We start from the raw sequence: 16,479 nt of genomic DNA, 5'->3' as shown, positions 1-16,479 counted from the left end.
AAAAAAACAACCCACCCACTGGGAGAAAATATTTGCAAATCATGTATCTGAAAGGGGTTAATCTCCATAATATATAAAGAACTCATACAACTGAACTACAAAAAAATGAACAATCCAATCAAAATATGGGCAGCGGATATGAACAGACATTTTTCCAAAGAAGATATACAGATGGCCAATAAGCACATGAAAAGATACTCAACATCACTAATCATCAGGGAAATGCAAATCAAAACTACGCTAAGATTCCACCTTATCCCCTTTAGAATGGTTATAATCACAAAGACAAAAACAACAAATGTTGGAGAGGCTGTGGAGAAAAGGGAGCTCTCATCTACTGCTGGTGGGAATGTAAACTGGTGGAGCCACTATGGAAAACAGTATGGAGATTTCTCAAAAAATTAAAAATAGAGATACCATATGACCCACCCATCCCACTACTGGGTATTTACCCAAAGAACTTGAAATCAACACTTCAAAGAGACTTATGCATCCCTATGTTCACTGCAGCATTATTCACCATAGCCAAGACATGGAGCAATCCAATTGCCCCTCGACTGATGATTGGATAAAGAAGATGTGGTATATACATATACAATAGAATACTACTCAGCCATAAAAAAGTCAAAACCGTCCTATTCACAACCACATGGATGGATCTTGGGAGTATCATGTTAAGTGAAATAAGCCAGACAGAGAAAGACAAACACCATATGATTTCACCTATTTGTGGAACATAAACAAACTGACAGACAAAGAGAACAGTTTAGTGGTTCCCCAGTGGAAGGGGCATAGGGAGTGGGCACTAGGGGTGAAGGGGCACGCTTTTATGGTGTCCAACAAATAATAATGTACAACTGAAATTTCACAATGTTACAAACTGTTATGACCACAATAAAAAAATAAATTTAAAAAACATGTTACATTTTATAGTGAATTCTATTTAATGGATTGACTATTTTTTCTTTGAATAAGTTGCTAACAGACTTGCCCTATCAAAAAATTAATAAACATATTAAAACTGTCTAAAAATCCGTATACTTCTTACATTTGCCTGGCATGTCGTTGTAGTCCTCCTTCCCGGACTCTCCCTCCCCAGTACCTCACCCCAATCCATCGTTCCCATAGCTTTTTGAAAGATTTTATTTTTTTCCTTTTTCTCCCCAAAGCCCCCCAGTACATAGTTGTATATTCTTCATTGTGGGTCCTTCTAGTTGTAGCATGTGGGACGCTGCCTCAGCGTGGTTTGATGAGCAGTGCCATGTCAGCGCCCAGGATTCCAGCCAACGAAACACTGGGCCACCTGCAGCGGAGTGCGCAAACTTAACCACTCGGCCATGGGGCCAGCCCCTCCCTTAGCTTTTGCACATGCTTCTCCCTCTACTTTTATAGTCACTCTACCTACCTGCACCTTCTCATTCTTTAAATTCAGCTCACAGTTCTCCACTTTGAAATTTCATCAACCCTCCACTCCCATCTAAGCAAAATTGATTATCTCCTTGGTACAATCACTGTTTTCTGTGTATCTTTATTGTAGTATTTATCACTCTGCATCACAATTATTTGCACTTTCTTTCTTCTAATAGACTGTGAACTCCTTGAGGACAGGGACTCTGGTCATATTTACTTTTAAATCTTTTAAAGGCTAGTACAGTGGATGGCACATACATAGTGGTTAAGAGCAAATGGCTTGATACAAATCCTGACTCTGCCATTTACTAGCTAACGACCTTGGGCAAGGCATTCAATCTCTCTGTGCCTCAAAATCCATATCAATAGAATGGGGATAGTGATAGTACCTACCCCTAAGATATAAATATGATAGATAATGTATGTGAAGTAATACTACTGTGCCTGGCAGGTAGTAAGCATTCAATAAGTGATGACTGTTATTATCGTGGCTGTTATTTTTAAGAACTCAGTAAATATTAGTTGATTTAATGAGTTAATGAACGAGTGAGCTATATTTTAGGTAGCTATCAGGTATCTGAGGCCAAGCCCAGTTGATGGGAAGTTCTTCTTCTATCTTCCGTACCCTCTCTTTCTCTCCATTTAGCTCTCTGTCCTCGTTTCTCCCTCTCAATTAATCTGATATAACTTAGCATATGTGCAAAGTAAAAGCTTTCATCGCTACAAAGTCTGTGTTCTTTTTTATGAATAGGATGTGAGTATTATAATGTGGAATAATTTTTACACTACACTAGATTAAGACTTCAGAATGTCTTAATCCAACCCTAACCATAATTGTCGGAGAGTAAAAGTATGTTATTTTTACTTGATGTTGTAAAGGAAGTGAGCATATTTACATGTCTCCCACTGGGTTCTCTATAATCACAGTTGCACATCCTGTATTAATAAGCCTGGAACTACTTAGAATTTGCCATGAATAAGGACAATGACTCCCCAGGAGAATAACAGGAGATAATAGCTATGTCAAAGAGTAATGGTATATGCACAAAGTAGATGAACAGGCTTCTACAGCCTACATGGTAAATGGTATAGTGAAAAGAAGTACTTATAACTTGTCACAGTTACAGCACTCATCACATTTCCTTATGGTTATTTGTTTTCATGCTTGTGGGTAGCGGTTATATCTTGTTCATCCTTGTATCTGCAGCCTCAGCAGAGTGCTTGGCACATGATATACATTTAATAAATGTTTATAGATATAAACCTAAAGTCAAAGTTGCATATAACTCAAAGGATTTAGTGTAATAGTTGATAGTGCCACAAATTGTAGTAGAAATCTCTGTAAATTTTGCTGGATATATTGGGTTTTCACTCTGACTTTCACTTTCACACATATAAGAATGTAACAAGTCAATTAGCTATTGAATTTTGGGTGTCAATATCAGGATGATGGATTAATCAACTACACGACATTATCTGGAAGATACATTACATGTATTACATATACTATAGGACAGGTTATTGTGAGCTTATGATTGTTGATTTTATTCAACCTTATTTTATATATACACTACATAGGAGAAAAACTTAAAAGATATTCCTATTAGAAAATTTGCATTAACCCTATTTTTCCTAAGATTTACTTTTTTCCTAATATACTGGCTTTTTCTTTCAACTTCCAATTCAAATCTTAATGAAAAGCAATAAGACAAACTCAGCAAGTTTATGAAATTTATCTTTCTTGCCCCCTCAACCAGATCCTCTTTCTGATCCCGTTACTTATGGTATGCATTATTATAGCATCATTCTCCCAGTTATTCAAGATAGAAACTGCAGAGTAACGGATTCTTTTTCCCTCTCTCTTACTCCTCTCCTCCAAGTTGCAGGACTTACTGATGGATGTTGGATGAGGTCTGTGAAGGAAAGTGAAATAATGAATCCTGGGGTTCCTAGTGAGCAACAAGGCAGATGGTGTGGCCATTTAGGAAAATGGAGAAGAAAGGGAGGTCAACCCTTTAGGGGTGAAAATTGTTATCAGGATGCCTTTGGCTACAAATAACAAAAAATTTCAATTCAAATTGAGTTAATCAACAAGGAAATATATTATCTCAGATGACAGGAAGTCAAAAGTGGAAGACTCCAGATTTGGTTTGTTAAGTCTTCTGCTCTACTCTTCAGTGATTCTCTTTGTTTTGTGACCCCTCACCCATTCTGTGTTGGCTCCGTTCTCACGTTGGGAGCAAGATAGCTTTCAGTCCTGAGCATCATATCCAGGTACAACAATATGAAGAGGAAGACAAAAGCAATATTGTCTAGCAATTACTTAGAAGGGAGAAAAATCTTTCTCAGAAGCCTCCCAGCAGACATCTTTTATTGGCTCAAACTCAGTTACACGCTTATCTTAAGCCAATTACTGATGAGAGGAATGAGATAATCATGATTGGCTTAGATCAATCAAGATCTAGCCTAGAGCTGGGGACAGGGTCGTCTTCCCCTGAGCCACATGGTGAGGAGGGTGTGGAAGACCTAAGAAAATCAAGACTGCTAATAAGAAAGAAGAGAGAAATGTAGTTGAATAGGCAACCAACAGCATCTGCTATAGAAATCAATGATTCTGTTTTTGCATATATTAAGTTTAAGATATCTGTGAGAAATCCACATGGAAAGATCAAGAGGGCAACTGGAAATATGAGTCAGAGGCTCAGAGAAGTGTCTCAGCTACAGATATAAATTTGGGAATCAACAGCATAAAGGAAGTGTTTAATCCTTAGGAATAGATTAGAGCTACACAGAAAGAGTGTAGAGAAGAAGGCCTTAAACTGATCATCTTTAAAGCACAGATAATAACATCACCTAACTTTTGGGATTATTATGAGAGTCAATTGAGATAACAGGTGTAAAGCAATGGATACATAGTAAACACTCAATATCTATTAATCATATGTTAACCAATATCTCTGATGGTCAAATTTGAGCCACAGTAACATCACAATAGAAAGTTATTTTCCACTAGGCATGCCTCCCAAATATCATAGTTCATGGATGATTGCCTACTATACTAACATTTATTATTCTCTCTCTCTCTGGTATGATTGCTATATGGAATGTCTAATTAATTCAATATTCTGTTTATAAAGAATTATTCATCATAAATGCGAAACCAATTATTATCAAAAACAGCAAAATGTGCTTAATATCAGAACACATAGACCACAATTTAATCTTGTTTAATGACTCAAAAAGTTTGTCACCAGCTTTATATCTCTCAGAGTCTTCATTAATATCACCACTTGTGATAATATTGGCTAATATGACGTGACACCATTATGCTAGGATTGCACACTTTTATAAAGAAGTGATACAAGATCATGGAGAAAGTTGTATGCCAAAATATAAAAGCAACTTACAAGCATCAATAATTAGTTTACAGGCCTAAATATATCCAGAATTCTTCCTAACAAAAACTCTACTTTATAAAGATTGTTCTAACAAGCAATTCCTAGTGATTATTACACCAAAATTTGTAAACCACTCACTAATAACTACTGCTATAATAACTCTCTTGACCTGGCTATCTCAGCTTCAGATCATCACTTTTTGCTGAAATTCTATTCACCAGAAAAACTTCTGATCCTAATTTCTTTCACCAAAAACTAATACACTAAACCACATGAACCTCTTGAGTATTAATGAATCACGTATTAATTTAGCTCATATGATTCAATTCTTTAGTCAAATCAAATTTCATGAGGGAACAGATAAAACTGAATTTTTACACCTTTAACTTAAGAACGAGGCCTCGTGGTGCAGTGGTTAAGTTCACTGTCCCACTTCAGTGGCCCGGGGTTCACTGGTTCGGATCCCAGGTGCACACCTATGCACTGCTTGTCAAGCCATGCTGTGGCAGGCATCCCACATAAAATAGAGAAAGACAGGCACGGGTGTTAGCTCAGGGCCTGTCTTCCTCAGCAAAAAGAGGAATATTGGCAGCAGATGTTAGCTCAGGGCTAATCTTCCTCAAAAAAAGAAAAGAAAAAAAAGAACTAGACTTTGAACTTTGTACATTGCCATCAAATTGCAGCTATCCCATGTTACCCTGACTGAAATACTGTCCATTAATTGATTATCCTGGACATTATAATGTGACATAATGCTATAGATTTTTCTTTATATTTGAAGACTAGACTTCTAATTATGACTGACTCTCTTTAATTCAAGTATGACCTAAAAGTTCAGTATGTGACCGTTTTGTGGGTAATTCACTAAATATGGTATTATCGTCCAGTTGAAGATATCATTTCTAGTGTCTCTTCTCTTCATAGTTGTGAGTTTCCTTTACTAGCTGGAACTACTTAAAACACCAGAGAGGATCAGGGGATTTGAATTAGCTCCATTTTCCCATTAACAGTTCACTGCCCATATTGGAGTTACCTTTTGCCTAGGGCTTCAAATACTGAATTATTCCTCTGTTCAATAGGCCAAGTATTTTCCCAGAAATAGTATGGATGTGTCACTCTGAGCCTTCCACAGTCTCTTCCCTCTTCTTTCTTTCACACTATGGTTAAAGATTTAGTCCATACCTCAAAACAAAGATTTACTTAAGCCCTGTCTGTGTTGAATACATGTGATGAATGAAGCAGGGGTTTTCCTCACTGAGCATTTACACTGAGATAAAAAAGAGACACTATGCAATGCTAAAGCATGTAATAGATTGTTCTTTTCTGCCCAACCTTGACTCCCTTCTTCCTCCAAACTTAGTTATAGAATATAGATAAAATACCTACCTGTTTTTCCCTCACTCAAACTGCAGGATAAAGGAGTGGATGCAGAGATAAGCCATCTGAAGAGAATAGAAAAATAATTTTTCATCAGGAAGAAAGTAGTCCCATTCTTGCAACCCTTGATCTACTAACTCAAACATACAGAATCTTTTTTCTGGAAGGAGGCACTTCCATTACTCAACCTTAGTGCACTTCTCCCAAGACTCTGTCCCAACCTTAAAGTGAAAAAATGAGGCAGTTACTCAGATAATTAATTCAATTTCTCCTCCAATTCTCTTCAATTGCTAATATAGACATATCTTCAACATCTTACTTTATTCTGTTCATGATAATGCTATTTAAACTTTTATGTGATGTTCATAAATATGTAATACCATTTATGTACCTAAAGACTGCTTACAAACTTTTCAAGGACACAGACTCCCTTCATTTCAATCACAGTAAATCCCTCTGACATTAATAGGAATTCCACCTAAGTAGGAAAAGGATGAAAGAGCTCTTAAAATTCATACTGCTGTAAAATATACTAAAATGCTTGTAGGGCCCCTTTCTTCATAGAGTTCAGTAAGTCAAATCAAGTGTAAGAAACTGTATCCAAAATGTGGATCTAAGTTAAATAAAAATATAAAACACAAGGCCAACTTGAGGTAATTTTCTGAAGAAAATTTTTCAGATCAAATTTATCTAACATGCAAATTTGTGTTCTGGTCAAATGTGGCTTGAAACATCCTTATTAAGTCAGTTAAAAATAGTTTCCCAAGACTTAGCAAGAGAGACCTGGACTAGTCTTGGGGGAAAAGTATAGTATTATTTTTCAGTTAATTTCTATGTCTTTCTGGTTTTGCCCCTGCTACCCACCTCCCCTGAGCCACCAAGCGTTCCTCTGTGGACGCTCACTGAGCTGACCACTATTACAGGCTCTAGGACTGTACGCAGGTATAATATTAAAGAAGTTTAGAGCCTGAAGGAAGGGAAATTCTCAATTCCAACTGCAATTCTGATGGTCAAAGAATCAGAAGGCCAGAAAATTAAAATATTTTCCCAAGGCAAATAAGTTAATACTAATTCCAAATCTGTGGTTCATTTTGTGGCCTACTCAGGGTCTAAGATTCACTTTTGGAAAGTCCTCTTTTCTCGTTATGAAGTAGTAAACTAATCTGACCCAAGATAATAACACAATAATCCAATGTGTGTTTAACTCACATTGCCCTATATAAACTTCCTAATATGTGTATCATCTATGCTGTGAGCAGGAAACCATTTAAAGGTTAAGAATGCAAGTTTGTTTTGGTTACTGGTGGTAGCTATTTATGTCAAGCCAAACAGCTAAAAATAACACTTTGATTCCTATTGTTTGTCTGAACATAGAGGAGAAACAGGGAAAAGCATCTCTTCCAAGTGGACTTTTCCAGGCAGTTAGGCCCCCAGGTGCAAATCACAGAGCTGGCCATAGAGGCAGAATGGTCAGGGTGTCATCTGGACAGTGTGAACGGTGGAGCCAGCATAGTGAGAGGAAGAAGACTGGCACAACAGACAACTGTGATTTGGTAAGTCCAATGTGGGGCCCCACGCAGGGAAAATTTGAAAAGGCCCCCATTCGATTCTGGTATGAAACCCTTGTTCATAATCCTTCTTGAAATGCAAACAAAGAAAAATCTCTGGACCTATGAAAATATTCTGAAATTCAAAAGTAAGAAACCACGTAGAAAAGGGGTCAACAAACTTTTTCTGTAAAGGACCAGATAGTAAATATCCCAGGTTTTGCAGGCCATGCAGTCTCTGGCAACTAGACAGAGTTGCGCTGAAGCAGGAAAGCAGCCACTGTGGCCTTTATGGTGCAGAAGCAGCTGTAGACACTACGTAAATGAAGAGGCGTGGCTGTATCACAACTAAACTTCATTTACAGAAACAGACAGCAGAGAGTTGTGGTCTGCCCACCCCCAACCTAGAATAATCAGAGGAATGGCTTCCTCTAAAATAAATTCACTATGAAAACAATAGAAAAGTTTAGAAAAATTTTTGATTTTTTTCTCAATAAGATCAAAGAATAAATTGCATTCATAAGAACAAAATAAGCATTCATAAAAATGAAACAATTTGAGAATAGAAAAGATTGGGTTTAAAAACACGATTACCATATTTAAAGCTACATTGAAGGCCATAGACAACAAAATTGGAAGTAGAATTAGTAAAGCAGGAGGCAACCTTAGAAATTTAATCAAAATAAAGAGATAAAGGATAAAGGAGAGAAAAAGATGAGAATAAAGTTTAGATGCATGGAAAAAAGGGATCTTGAATAAGAATTCCTAAAAGGGAAAGTAACATATGCAAAAGAAGGAATAATCAATTAACTGAAAAAAATCTTTCTGAGCTGATAATTTAGCGTAAGTGGGAGTAGGCCACACAGCAGATGCAACAAGAAAGGCCATGTACTGATCATTGTTGAAGCCAAGTGATGACTACTTTTCTTTCTCTGTTTGTAAAATGAGAACTATTTTTTCTATTTTTGTAATGTTAAAGTCACCAGATTAGGCTCAAGATGGAGTTGCTCATGCTAAGTCCGATGTCAGCAAACCAGAACTTAATTAGGTTTCTATGCTTGGCTCTCCCAGAAGAGGAAGTCTGAGGTCAACCAGACAGTGCTTGCCTGCGCAGCGCAAGTTACCAGCCCAGCTCCAAGGCAGCCGTTTGCTCCCTGTGAGGAAACTAACCTTGCTTTAGCCAATCGGCAAACACCTAGTATGACTTCCCTGTTCCTGCTCCCTTTGATCTATAAAAATCTCTCACCCTGTACAGTTGTTTGGAGCCCTTTACTATCTGCTAGATTTGGATGCTGCCCAATTCATGAATCATTGAATAAAAGCCAACTAGTTCAGTAAATTGTCTGTGGAAAATTTTCTTTTTTATTTTGTTAGGAAGATTTGCTCTGAGCTGACATCTGTTGCCAATCCTCCTCTTTTTTTTTTTTTTTGCTTGAGGAAGATTAGCCCTGAGCTAACACCTGTGCCAGTCTTCCTCTACTTTGTATGTGGGACACCTCCACAGCATTGCTGATGAGTGGAGTAGGTCCACAGCCAGGATCTGAACCCACAAACCTGGGCTGCCAAAGCAGAGCACAAGGAACCCCAACCACTCAGCCACAGGGCAGGCCCCTGGAAAATTTTCTTTTAACTGTAAATTTCTATAAGAAACAGACCTTTAAATTATTATGAGTTTTTCTTAGTTATGAAATACCGTGCTAATTTTTTAAATGTTAAAACAAAGCACAAAGCAGAAATCTAACCTATAATCCTACCATCCAGATATTAATATTTTCATTGTCTATCCTTCTAGTACTTTTTTTCTTCACATATACATTTATAAAATTGAGAATATTTTAGTTTATTTTCATTTTTATTTTAAACATCTTTAAAGGTATGATTTTTTTGGTGAGGAAGATTGGCCCTGAGCTAGCATCTGTTGCCAATCTTCCTTTTTCTTTTTTTTTTCTCCCCAAAGCCCCAGCACATAATTGTATATCCTAGTTGCAAGTCCTTCTAGTTCTTCTATGTGGGATGCCTCCACAGCATGGCTTGATGAGCCATGTGTAGGTCCACACTCAGGATGTGAACCAGCAAACCCCAGGCTGCTGAAGCAGAGCACTCAAACTTAACCAGTACACCACCAGACCAGCGCCCTGAGAATATTTTAAACATACTGCTGTGTATCTTGCTTTTTGTTGCTTGATATGATGGAAATATTTTCAATCTGTAATTCCATTTTAACTTTATTGATTAGGTCCATTAAAAAATATGTGTTTGACATTATCCTAAAGTCCATACACACAGGCTTATGATTACATAGCAAGACTTCAAATAATGTGGTAGAAAAAATTTTTAATTTAATGAAAAACTTAAATGACATAAGTATATAGGACAATTCAGTGATTAAAATATGGTGACTTCTACAGAAGTAGAATTAGGGAAATCTGTGTTCTTGTGTGCAAGCAATAGAAATCAACTCTGGCTAACGTAAGCAGAAGTGGAATTTACGGGAAGGGTATTGGGCAGCTCCCGAAATTGATGAGAAGTCTAGGGGAAGAGATTCAGAAAATGGGCAGAAGCCAAGGAAGCCTGAACTGTGGCAGCCACCACCCAGACAACACCAGCGGAACCATCTGATGAGGGTGCTTGGAAGAGGCCACAGCACTGGATGTGCAGGAGCCACAGCCCAGACGACACCAGAGAAATGTCTGGTGAGGGTGCTTGGAAGAGGCCACATCACAGGACGTGACTGGCATCAGACACCCAACACTATTGTGGAGTCTTGCTGTCTTTGCTATTACAAATAATTCCTAATGTTTCTGCTTCTGTGTGTTACTCCCTCAAGATTCTTGGCCCTGAGCTGGAGTGTCCAAATCTTGGAGATGAGGAAGCTGCCCTTACCTCGGCTGCTGCAAGCCGGAGATAGTAAAGATCCCCCTCTTTGGTTTCAACAATGGAAGGCAGGCCCCTGCATCCCACTAGAGTTTCCCACAATAGAGATTTGCCCCTCCATAGGAAGTAGATGGGGGAGGAATATAGCTAGAGGGAGAGAGTTCTAGTCGTAATGTTCATGACAAAACATTACTGTATGAGGACCTAATTCTTGACTTTAATTTTCTCCTCAAAATTATGAGAACAATACTTGCTCCTACTAGCTTCATTGATATGTAGTAAAGATAAATGATTTAATATCTGCTAACTACTCTGAACACCTAAGGAAAAGTATGCATTATACAATAGATACAAGTTGTTTTAATTTGAAACACTCTAATTAGTAAAGATCTTAATATCCGCTGTGCCTCAGACATAGATAACACTCAATTTACGTTACAGAGTCAGAGACACTGGAAACTGCCTACTGGTATTTTGCTCTAACTACATTATTATATATAAACTTAAGTTTTAAAATTGAGTTAATTTTTAGTTAACTTTTTAAACTTTGTTTATATAAAATACCATCCAGGGCCTGGAATTGGAAAAGGGAAGAAAGATGCATAGACTGTTCAGTTGGTTGGATCTGTTACATTAATTTCACAATCTGTGAAGGAGTGGGTTGCCCCTTGAATGGTAATGGAAAATTAGTTTCTTTATTTCTTCATTAAGACTGTGGGAGGAAAATTAATACTCTCTTGGGCTTTTCCAAATTAATAGAATATATCTTTATTAAAGTGATGAATGTACATGCCTACTTTCTTTTTGGTTGAGAGGCTCTAACTCATAGAAAGACCAAACTTAAAGCTAACCCTTAGAAATCATCCTGTTAAGGAAACTGAGATTCAGTGAGACTAAATTAGTTACCCAAGGTCACACAACTAATTCAGGACAGAGCAAAACCAGAAACTTGGGTCTGACTCTGAATCCAGTGCTCTTTCTAATTCATTCAGCCATTTAAAGGGGGAAAAAAGAAATTTGTTTTTTAAACCTTTCACATTGTTAGTGTATGTAATGTTTTCAGTTCCTATGCCCTAAGGGGTAGTTATCCCTTATGCAAAAATCACTAAAGAAAATGTATACCTTTTCCCCATTTTCTGTTTGTGAGGTTCAGGGGAAAAGAAATTAAACCCCTATCTTGGAAAAGGCCAACATTGGGCAAAACTGTGAAGTTGAGTCTCTTCAATCCCCCTTCCCCATTTTATACCCTTACACAAACTCAGGTTCCCAATTAACTCATTTCTCTCCCCACTAACCTTCTTCATGAAAACCCCTCTGAGGTTTTATTTTTTATTTCCTGCATAAGCAGTATGTGTGACACACACAGATACACGTGCCTGGTGTACCCACACCTCTTCTTACCCCTCCTTGATTGCCTCTTCTCTCCTGTGTTCAGAAGTAACTAGCCACTCTCCTGTCAATTCTCTCTTTTCTATAATTTCTTTGCTTTTCGTAATAGTTTTACTAAATGTGAATGTATCCCTAATCAATACATTGTTTACTTTGCACACGCTTTCAAACTTTGTGTAACTGGCATAAACATACATATGTCCCTATAACTTTCTTTTTTTATTCAACATTTCATTTGTTAAAAATTGTTATATTGTTTTATGTATTCGATTTTGAGGCTGTATTGCATGCCATTAGATGAATACACCAAAATATATTTATCCATTCTTCTGTTGATGGCCAACCCAATTTTACCTATTAGAAACAATACTGCTAGGCAATATTATCATACCTCTGTCCTTTTGCATGGGGGCAGAGTATTCCAGGAGTGGAATCACTGAGTGGTAAGGTATGGCCATCTATAAAATTGAGATAATGCCAAATTGTTTTCCGTAGTTATTTTTACCAATTTCACTCATCACCTCACAGTGATTATGAGTTCCCATTGATCTATATCCTTGCTAACACTTGGAAGTGTCGGATTTTTTTATTATTTCTTCCAATCAGACGGTAGTTTTATTTTACATTTCTCTGAATAATAATGATATTGAGCATGTTGTCATATATTTATTGGCCTTTCTAATTTTTCCTCTGCACATTTTTTATTGGGTTGTTTGCCTTTGTCTTATTGACTTATAAGAGGTTTTGAAAAATATATTATGAATACCAATTCTTTGTCTATTATCTGTTTTGAAAATATTTCTTCTCATTTGTGAATGATCTTTTCAAGTTTTTTCATTATGTCTTCTGCTGAAAAAATTATTTTATTTCATTTATTAATATTCCTCTCTGAGGATGTGTTTTTTGTCTTGCTTAAGAAATCCTTCACTTCCTTGATGTTGTATATTCTTCTATATTTGTTTCTAAATTTAAAAATTTTACTTTTTAAATATGTCTTTAAACAGCCTAAAATTTATTTTCATGTATCATATGAGGACTGAATTTTTTTCTCATATGAATAACAACTTGTCCCAGCACTATTTGTTAAAGAGTTCTTCTATCCTTATGATTTTTCATGCTATGTTTAATCATATATTGTCATAAATTTCCTATGTTTCTGTTGCTGGCCTCTATATTCTGTCCGTTGATCTGTTTGTCTAGTAGCACATCATCTTAATAACTGTAGCTTTGTAAATCATGTGATAATCAGGTAGGGCAACTCTCCCTCCACCATATTCTTCTTCAGGACTGTTTGTTTATTCTTGGCCTTTTGCTTTTCCAAATCAATTTTGGAATTATTTTGTCAATTGTCCATGAATAAGCCTGTTGAAATTTTTATCTTATTGTACTGAATTAGATTATATTAGGGAGAATTGAATCTTTCTATCCTTAAACATGTTATTTCTCTTCATTTATTTATGTCTTCTTTGGTTTCTTTCAGTAAACTTTTGTAATTTTCTCCATAAAGTTTAGGTATCTCCTTAGACTTATTTCTAAATCTATTTCCATATGGAGTACCTTATATTTTTCTCCAAGAGTCAACATTCACAACTAAGTTATGCCAAGTGGCTTTTACCAGAAGCTGCAAACTCAATTATCTATAGAGCCATGTAAAAGAAGATCAATGTAGAAAGCAGCCCAAGTGTAAGACGCTAGAAGGTGATGAAGTTTGGAGGGTTTCTACTCAGCTCTAGCCAATTGTTGCCCAATGTTACCAGAACTTCCAAATACTCCAGACTTGCTAGAAATTTCCTGATTTTTAAAATACCATGTAGGCTTCCAGTTTCAATCATCCTCAGATTATTTAAAATAAAGAATGATAAGTGAAATATCAGATTTCAGCTGACAAGTAAGATAGGACTTCAGAGAGTAGAAAGGAAAGCTAGCTATTAGGATGGCTATAAGAATAAACAGACAATAACTAATGTTGGCAAGGATGTGAAAGAATTGGAATTCATTGCTAGTGGGAATGTAAAATGGTGCAGCCACTGTGGAAAACAGTTTGGCAGTTCCACAAAAAGTTAAACACAGAATTATCATGTGACCAAGCAAGTCCAATTCTAGACATATACCCAAGAGAATTGAAAACATATGTCCACACAAAACTTGTAAACTGGATCACGTCAGCATCACAGCATAATGAGCTCTTCGCTTAGTCTCTCTCCCCAAGAAACAATGAAAAGGACATTCATAGACCAACAAAGGACATTCACACAGCACAATAGACATCTGAGAGATCCACACAGCCACATGTCTGAAGGGGGGTGTTGGACCCTTCCCAGAGGCAGTGGAAAGAGGTAAGGAGATCTCCTCTCCCTCCAAAGTGGCAGCTATCTAGGGTATGGGACCTCACACGGTGGCCAGCATATGACACTGAGAGGAGAAAGAGAAAAAGGCAGCCCTCTGTGGGAACACTTGTTCTCTTGGAGTTGGTTCCCAGCCTGTGGGATGCTCCACAGTGAGGCAGCTAATCAATCATGGGGACATCCACACCAAGCTGAGCAGCCCAGGCCAGCAGGCAGTGAGTGCAGAGTGGGGCATGTGGGACCATGCACATGGAAGAAAACGTCCTCTTCCCCTCCCCCCTGGCTAACCAGCTTGGCTGGTTGGCCAGCACAGGGGATACCTGCCAGAGCACCTGTGCATATGTGTGTAAAGCAGCAGCAGGCAAATGCAGATGGGCCCTGTTAGCACACCTTCCAACTGACAGGCACATCTGCCAGCAATCAAGGGGGCTCAGAAAGCACAGCTGCTGCCCCTACCCCAGCAGCGGCAGGTGGAATCTGCAAACAGATACTATCACTATCCAACAACAAAAATCCACCCCATCAAATAACATGAAGAAGTATATTAACACTCCAGACCAAAAAGAAAATGACATGTGCCCAGAAATCAATCCTGAAGGCACAGAAATTTATAATATAAATGACAGAGAATTCAAAATAGTTATCATAAAGAAACTCAGTGAGGTTCAAGAAAACTCAGAAAGACAGTTTAATGATCTCGGGAATAAAATTAATGAATAGAGGGAATTCTTCACAAAAAAGATAGAAAGTATTTTTAAAAACCAATCAGAAATGTTGGAGATGAAAAACACAACGATTGAGATAAAGAAAAATCTGTAGTCCTTAAAAAATAGAGCTGATATTACAGAGGTCAGAATCAGTAACTTAGAGGACAGAAATATAGAAATGCTGTAGATGGAGGAGAAGGAGAGAATTGAGACTAAAAAGAAATGGAGAAAGAGGAGTGACATCAGAGTCATGGCAGAGTGAGCTTGCCCGGGAGTCTCTCCCCTCCAACATACAACAAAAAGGAGCAACCGTATTCCAACAAAACATATCCTATTAGCACAGGAATCCTCAGAGACCCACAGCAGCCAAACAACGGAGGGTGGAGAGGCTGGAGCACCCCTAGGAGGAGCTGGAATGGGGTAAGAGAGAACCTTGCTCCCTCCCCTAAGGACTGTGGTGGCTCCCACAGCAGGCTCCATGAGGGAAGGAGTTGGGGTGGGGTCACCTGTCCAGAGGATCACCCAGGACTCCCACGGCCATGCAGCCCAGATGAAAGCTCTCTAACGAGGCGAAAGCTTTCACTTGGGGTGACCTCATCAAGCCAAGACCCCAGGAGATCAGATAGCGACAGCTGATCGGGAAACCCAGGTCTGCATGCAATAGAAAGTGCCACCCTCCCCAACCCATGCTGTGCCATGCCATCTCGGCTGAAGGCAGAGGGCTCAGACTATGCAGCTCTCAACCCCCATCTAGTGGCGACAGGCTGTAACTGCAACCGAATAATATCACTGTGGAAAAACCATTCTAGCATCAAATTCATAAAAGCTCCAGACCAAAAGGAAAACAATAAAAACACAGAATTATGTCCTGAGAACTTGGAAATAAGTAAACTAAATGACAATGAATTCAGAATAGCTATCGTCAGAAAACTCAGTGAGGTAGAGGAAAATATAGAGAAACAAGTCAATGAGTTCTGGAGCTACTTCACAAAAGAGATTGAAACTATAAAGAAGAATCAATCAGAAATACTAGAGATGAAAAATATAGTGGAAGAGACAAAACAAAATATGGATTCCCTGAATGCTTGTGTGGACACCATAGAGGAGCAAATCAGCATAATCGAAGATAGACAAGTTGAATGGCTCCAAACACAGGAGGAGAGAGAACTAAAACTAAAAATATATGAAGAAAATCTCCAAGAAATAGACTACTCAGTGAGGAAATGCAACATGAGAATTATAGGTATTCAAAAAGGTGAAAAAAAGAAGAAAGGAGAAGAAAGCATGCTCAAAGAAATAATAGCAAAGAACTTCCCAAATCTAGGGAATGAGAGAGAAATGTGTGTGGAGGAAGCTTTCAGATCTCCTAGATTTGTCGATGTAAAAAGACCTACTGCAAGGCGTATAGTAGTAAAACTGGCAAAAATGAATG

General features: G+C 37.8%; 1 long non-coding RNA gene across 1 annotated transcript; it reads left to right on the top strand.

Moving 5' to 3' along the window:
* The first annotated feature begins 7,575 nt into the window (after positions 1-7,575).
* On the top strand, positions 7,576-9,071 carry LOC124251894 (uncharacterized). Its single transcript, XR_006891874.1, has 2 exons — positions 7,576-7,738; positions 8,719-9,071. It is a non-coding gene; the product is annotated as an uncharacterized LOC124251894 (long non-coding RNA).
* Positions 9,072-16,479: the final 7,408 nt, after the last annotated feature.

The sequence above is a fragment of the Equus quagga genome, chromosome 14 (assembly GCF_021613505.1).
Source record: "Equus quagga isolate Etosha38 chromosome 14, UCLA_HA_Equagga_1.0, whole genome shotgun sequence".
Lineage (NCBI taxonomy): Eukaryota > Metazoa > Chordata > Mammalia > Perissodactyla > Equidae > Equus > Equus quagga.
The sequence above is the reverse complement of the archived record's forward strand: the minus strand, read 5'-3'. Positions and strand labels throughout refer to the sequence as shown.